Here is a 6,290-nt window from a genome sequence, read left to right as displayed (position 1 = left end):
AGTGTAGTGTATGGTAGTGTAGTGTATAGTGTAGTGTATAGTGTAGTGTATAGTGTAGTGTATAGTAGTGTAGTGTATAGTGTACTGTATAGTAGTGTAGTGTATAGTGTAGTGTATAGTGTAGTGTATCGTGTATAGTGTAGTGTATCGTGTAGTGTATAGTGTAGTGTATCGTGTAGTGTATAGTGTAGTGTATAGTGTAGTGTATAGTGTAGTGTATAGTGTAGTATGTAGTGTAGTGTGTAGTGTATAGTGTAGTGTATAGTGTAGTGTATAGTGGTGTATCGTGTAGTGTGTAGTAGTGTATAGTGTAGTGTGTAGTGTAGTGTGTAGTGTAGTGTATAGTGTAGTGTATAGTGTAGTGTATAGTGTAGTGTAATAGTGTATAGTGTAGTGTATAGTGTAGTGTCTAGTGTAGTGTATAGTGTGTACTAGTGTATAGTGTAGTGTATAGTGTATTGTATAGTGTAGTGTATAGTAGTGTATAGTGTAGTGTATAGTAGTGTATAGTGTAGTGTGTAGTAGTGTATAGTAGTGTATAGTGTAGTGTATAGTAGTGTATTATGTAGTGTATAGTGTAGTGTATAGTGGTGTATAGTGTAGTGTATAGTGTAGTGTATAGTAGTGTAGTGTATAGTGTAGTGTATAGTAGTGTAGTGTATAGTAGTGTATAGTAGTGTATAGTGTAGTGTATAGTAGTGTATAGTGTAGTGTATAGTGTAGTGTATAGTGTAGTGTATAGTATGTGTGTAGTGTATAGTAGTGTATAGTGTAGTGTATGGTGTAGTGTATAGTAGTGTATAGTGTAGTGTATGGTGTAGTGTATAGTAGTGTATAGTGTAGTGTATGGTGTAGTGTATTATGTAGTGTATAGTGTAGTGTAAAGTATTGTACAGTAGTGTATAGTGTAGTGTATAGTGTAGTGTATAGTGTAGTGTATAGTATAGTGTAGTGTATAGTGTAGTGTATAGTGTAGTGTATAGTAGTGTATAGTGTAGTGTATAGTAGTGTAGTGTATAGTGTAGTGTATAGTGTAGTGTATAGTAGTGTATAGTAGTGTAGTGTATAGTGTAGTGTATAGTAGTGTATAGTGTAGTGTATAGTAGTGTATAGTGTATGGTAGTGTAGTGTATGGTGTAGTGTATAGTTTAGTGTATCGTGTAGTGTATAGTAGTGTATAGTGTAGTGTATAGTGTAGTGTATAGTGTAGTATATAGTAGTGTATAGTGTAGTGTATAGTGTAGTGTATAGTGTAGTGTATAGTAGTGTAGTGTATAGTAGTGTAGTGTGTAGTGTAGTGTGTAGTGTAGTGTATAGTGTTAGTGTGTAGTGTAGTGTCTAGTAGTGTAGTGTATGGTAGTGTAGTGTATGGTGTAGTGTATAGTAGTGGTATAGTAGTGTAGTATATAGTGTAGTGTATAGTGTAGTGTATAGTGTAGTGTGTAGTGTAGTGTATAGTGTAGTGTGTAGTGTAGTGTATAGTAGTGTAGTGTATAATAGTGTAGTGTATGGTTGTAGTGTATAGTAGTGTAGTATATAGTGTAGTGTATAGTGTAGTGTATAGTGTAGTGTATAGTGTAGTGTGTAGTATAGTGTGTAGTATAGTGTATAGTGTAGTATATAGTGTATAGTGTAGTGTATAGTGTAGTGTATAGTGTAGTGTATAGTGTAGTGTATAGTGTATAGTGTAGTGTATAGTGGTAGTGTATAGTGTAGTGTATAGTAGTGTAGTATATAGTGTATAGTGTAGTGTATAGTGTAGTGTATAGTGTAGTGTATAGTGTAGTGTATAGTGTAGTGTATAGGATGAACGTTGAGATTTATAAGAGGCACGGGGTGACCAATGAGGTCTCACTTTGTCATAAGGCAGGACACTGATAAGGAGTTGACAGCGATGTGATGTCGTATGTTGAATTTCTTTGGTACCGTACGTAGCAGACTTTGGGGCCGTCCATAAATGACGTCACGCACCTAGAGGGGAGGGGGGGTTGAGAAATGTGACGTCACATCAAAATGCAAAACTTTAAATCAATTCAGACAACACGTTCTACTTAATTAAATAGACTTTTTAATAAATGTTTTCTCCTACAACATCAGATCGCAGCGCCACATTGAATACGCACTACAATGACAATACTTTAAAGCGATTTGAAGCATGTTTTAGTTCAAAATCGCGTGACGTCATTTATGGACGGTCCCTTGAGGGATTTTGTCTGACAGTCCGGCAGGTCTGTGTGTGTGTGAGATGAGACTCGGGTGGGGAGCGGTGGTGCAGCGGTTAGCGCTACGAACCCGGGTCCTGGGCCTCCCCAAGGTCGACTCAGACTCAAATGAGTAACCTAGCGCGGTGTGTAGTAAACATCGCCACTGGGGAGACAAAGGCGGCCGGGCGTGGGTTCAAGTTTAAGTTCATGTATTAGGTATAGCCTTGTGAGCCATTCGGCTCTTGAATCGGGTGCAACCGCAACAAACAAAAAATAAAAACATGAACAAAAAAACATCTTAAAGTGAATATGTGACTGAGTGCAAATAGAAAATCCAAGAAAAGACAGCAAAATAATGCAGAAAAAACACCGTACACCAACGCTGTGTGCAAACATCCCAGTGGGATGCAAGTCAAACAACAACAACAACCACAAGACAACTTAGATTTAGGCCATCAGTCTAACTCTGTACTACAACAAACAAACATGGCTAAACCAAATACACTTGTCGAAATCACCAAAATACAGCTATGAAAGCAATGAAAAAGCAATCATAGGAACTGTGACGGAATTTTCACAATAAATGGCATAAACAACATGTACTACCTTTTTTATTCTTGGTTCTTTCGGTAAAGTCACGTAGAAGGGAAATTATAAAAATAAAACATAATAAAATATTATGTTTTATAAAAATAATAAAATATTATTTTTATTATTTTATTACTTATGTAAAGTAGTAACTTGGCGGGAGACGACTTCACGGGTAGCACACTCTTTTTATTAACACCAAACTGTTACACGGGTGACTAACACTCACTCAGCTACTCGGGTGACTAACACCCACTCAGCTCCACGGGTGACTAACACCCACTTAGCTACTCGGGTGACTAACACCCACTCGGCTACTCGGGTGACTAACACCCACTCAGCTACACGGGTGACTAACACCCACTTAGCTACTCGGGTGACTAACACCCACTCAGCTACACTGACACGGGCTCTTACGCCCCCGTAGCCTTCCGGAACACACCCGGCTGGGGTGTCCGTCTCGGCTCTGGGTACCACCGTCCCGACCCACACGGGCGTCGGACTACGGTCCCCCCAGTCTCGGCTCCGAGCCACACAGGGCCCCTACCTCCTCCACCCCGTCTTCGGTCTTCAACTGGTTAACACTGACCACGAGTGCTCTCGCGCGTCCCCCTTTATACCCTCCTGCGGACGTCGCTGAGAGCACCCACTTATCTGACCAATCACTGCACACTCGCTACGATCCTCTTTTCCCAGCTTGTGTGAGCGCGCCTCACCACCGGCGCGCGCGTCCATCCCACGCCCACACTGCGTGCCCAACCCCGCGCCCCGTGATCCATCACTGCCGGCGCACGTCAACACCACCACTACATATAGGTGCTTCTACTCGCTAACAGCACTTGCCCCTGCAGTCTGTTAGAGGCTACACGGGGGATCTTTGTCTGTGTATAGGTGCTTCTACTCGCTAACAGCACTTGCCCCTACAGTCTGTTAGAGGCTACACGGGGGATCTTTGTCTGTGTATAGGTGCTTCTACTCGCTAACAGCATTGCCCCTACAGTCTGTTAGAGGCTACACGGGGGATCTTTGTCTGTGTATAGGTGCTTCTACTCGCTAACAGCACTTGCCCCTGCAGTCTGTTAGAGGCTACACGGGGGATCTTTGTCTGTGTATAGGTGCTTCTACTCGCTAACAGCACTTGCCCCTACAGTCTGTTAGAGGCTACACGGGGGATCTTTGTCCTGTGTATAGGTGCTTCTACTCGCTAACAGCACTTGCCCCTACAGTCTGTTAGAGGCTACACGGGGGATCTTTGTCTGTGTATAGGTGCTTCTACTCGCTAACAGCACTTGCCCCTGCAGTCTGTTAGAGGCTACACGGGGGATCTTTGTCTGTGTATAGGTGCTTCTACTCGCTAACAGCACTTGCCCCTACAGTCTGTTAGAGGCTACACGGGGGATCTTTGTCTGTGTATAGGTGCTTCTACTCGCTAACAGCACTTGCCCCTACAGTCTGTTAGAGGCTACACGGGGGATCTTTGTCTGTGTATAGGTGCTTCTACTCGCTAACAGCACTTGCCCCTACAGTCTGTTAGAGGCTACACGGGGGATCTTTGTCTGTTATAGGTGCTTCTACTCGCTAAACAGCACTTGCCCCTACAGTCTGTTAGAGGCTACACGGGGGATCTTTGTCTGTGTATAGGTGCTTCTACTCGCTAACAGCACTTGCCCCTGCAGTCTGTTAGAGGCTACACGGGGGATCTTTGTCTGTGTATAGGTGCTTCTACTCGCTAACAGCACTTGCCCTACAGTCTGTTAGAGGCTACACGGGGGATCTTTGTCTGTGTATAGGTGCTGCTACTCGCTAACAGCACTTGCCCCTACAGTCTGTTAGAGGCTACACGGGGGATCTTTGTCTGTGTATAGGTCGCTACTACTCGCTAACAGCACTTGCCCCTACAGTCTGTTAGAGGCTACACGGGGATCTTTGTCTGTGTAGGTCGCTACTACTAACAGCACTTGCCCCTACAGTCTGTTAGAGGCTACACGGGGATCTTTGTCTGTGTATAGGTGCTTCTACTCGCTAACAGCACTTGCCCCTGCAGTCTGTTAGAGGCTACACGGGGGATCTTTGTCTGTGTATAGGTGCTTCTACTCGCTAACAGCACTTGCCCCTACAGTCTGTTAGAGGCTACACGGGGGATCTTTGTCTGTGTATAGGTGCTTCTACTCGCTAACAGCACTTGCCCCTACAGTCTGTTAGAGGCTACACGGGGGATCTTTGTCTGTGTATAGGTGCTTCTACTCGCTAACAGCACTTGCCCCTACAGTCTGTTAGAGGCTACACGGGGAGTCTTTGGCTTTGTTCTATAACAATGGGGGGGGGGGTGACGTATGCGCCTCAACAAACGGGTGACGTCACCCACTATATCCAATGACGTCACCCGCTATTGTTTATCAAAGGACGTCACCCAGTGTGGGGAGCGGTGGTGCCGCGGTTAGCGCGTCGCCCTGCAAATATCGATTTCCGATCACGACCACGAACACCACCGCAGTGACGATTATCTTGAAAGCATGTACCGGGTGGGCCTCCCCTGGGTCGACTCAGCCTTAACCAGCGCTCGCTAACCAGACTATTGAGATGATTTTGCCACGATACATTTCCACGTTAACTCTAAATGTGCAGGAGTCAAGGGTTAGGATCGATCCCACGACCTCCCACATACCAGGCGAGGTAGTTAACATCTCGGCAAACAGCAGGCATCGTCAGGGTCAGGCTCGATCCCACGACCTCCCACATACCAGGCGAGGTAGTTAGCATCTCGTCACCGTACCAAGATGTTAACTACCTTGGGGTTGCATACCTGGTAGAGGTGGCAAGATGTTATCTCCCTCGCCTGGTGTGCAGGAGGTCGTGGGTTCGATCCAGACCCTGGCGCCTGCTGCTGTATATTTGGAGTTTGCGTGTCTCTCTCATCATCATCATCATCACGGTGGCTAGCAGATGTTAACTACCTCGCCTGGTGTGCAGGAGGTCGTGGGTTCGATCCAGACCCTGGCGCCTGCTGCTGTATATTTTGATTTGAAGCTTTCGTGACTGCAATGATTCATATTCTTAGGTTTTTTCCGGTAAAGTCACGTAGGTAAAAACATTAAAAAGTAAAATAAAACGTCGTGATTTGTATTTTATTTTACTTTTTTATGTTTTTACCTACGTGACTTTACAGTAAAAACCTAAGAATATGTATATTTAGAGTTTGCGTGTCTCTCTCATCATCATCACCCATCACGGTGGCTAGGAGATGTTAACTACCTCGCCTGGTACACAGGAGGTCGCGGGTTCGATCCGGATCCTCACGATGCCCGCTGCTGCTGTATATTTGGAGTTGGCGTCTCTCTCTCTCTCATCATCATCACGGTGGCTAGGAGATGTTAACTACCTCGCCTGGTACACAGGAGGTCGTGGGTTCGATCCGGATCCTTACGATGCCCGCTGCTGCTGTATATTTGGAGTTTGCGTGTCTCTCTCATCATCATCATCACGGTGGCTAGGAGATGT

Source organism: Lethenteron reissneri, chromosome 70 (genome assembly GCF_015708825.2).
Source record: "Lethenteron reissneri isolate LAM-NWPU_2019-01 chromosome 70, ASM1570882v1, whole genome shotgun sequence".
NCBI lineage: Eukaryota > Metazoa > Chordata > Hyperoartia > Petromyzontiformes > Petromyzontidae > Lethenteron > Lethenteron reissneri.
Note: the sequence above shows the minus strand (reverse complement) of the source record.